This window comes from Mastomys coucha, unplaced genomic scaffold, assembly GCF_008632895.1.
Source record: "Mastomys coucha isolate ucsf_1 unplaced genomic scaffold, UCSF_Mcou_1 pScaffold1, whole genome shotgun sequence".
Classification (NCBI taxonomy): domain Eukaryota; kingdom Metazoa; phylum Chordata; class Mammalia; order Rodentia; family Muridae; genus Mastomys; species Mastomys coucha.
This window is the reverse complement of record NW_022196891.1, coordinates 61,379,940-61,380,269: the sequence shown is the minus strand read 5'-3', so window position 1 is coordinate 61,380,269 and position 330 is coordinate 61,379,940. Positions and strand designations below refer to the sequence as shown.

General features: G+C 34.2%; 1 protein-coding gene across 1 annotated transcript in view; it reads left to right on the top strand.

The window, feature by feature from the left end:
- Positions 1–330, top strand: part of CUNH1orf112 (chromosome unknown C1orf112 homolog) — a 48,318-nt gene that overhangs the window by 30,996 nt on the left and 16,992 nt on the right.

Here is a 330-nt window from a genome sequence, read left to right as displayed (position 1 = left end):
TTCAGTTGAAAATGTGTTTAAAATACAATATAAAGTAAAAGAGAAAATGTTGGGATGTTGATGGTTAAGTGCTCATCTCTTTCTCTTTAACATAACTGAGGTCTCCTATGATTTTTTTGTATTTTAGTCAGCATGGTATGAAAGGTCTTCAGTAATTATGATCAGTGTTCTTAGAAAAAGAAATTAGAATTGTCATCGAGTATAAGCATATATGGACTTAATGGTTTTTAACTTTTTTAAAAGATATATGTAAGCCTGGCCTTTAATCCCAGCACTTGGGAGGCAGAGGCAGGAGGATTTCTGATTTTGAGGCCAGCCTGGTCTACAGAG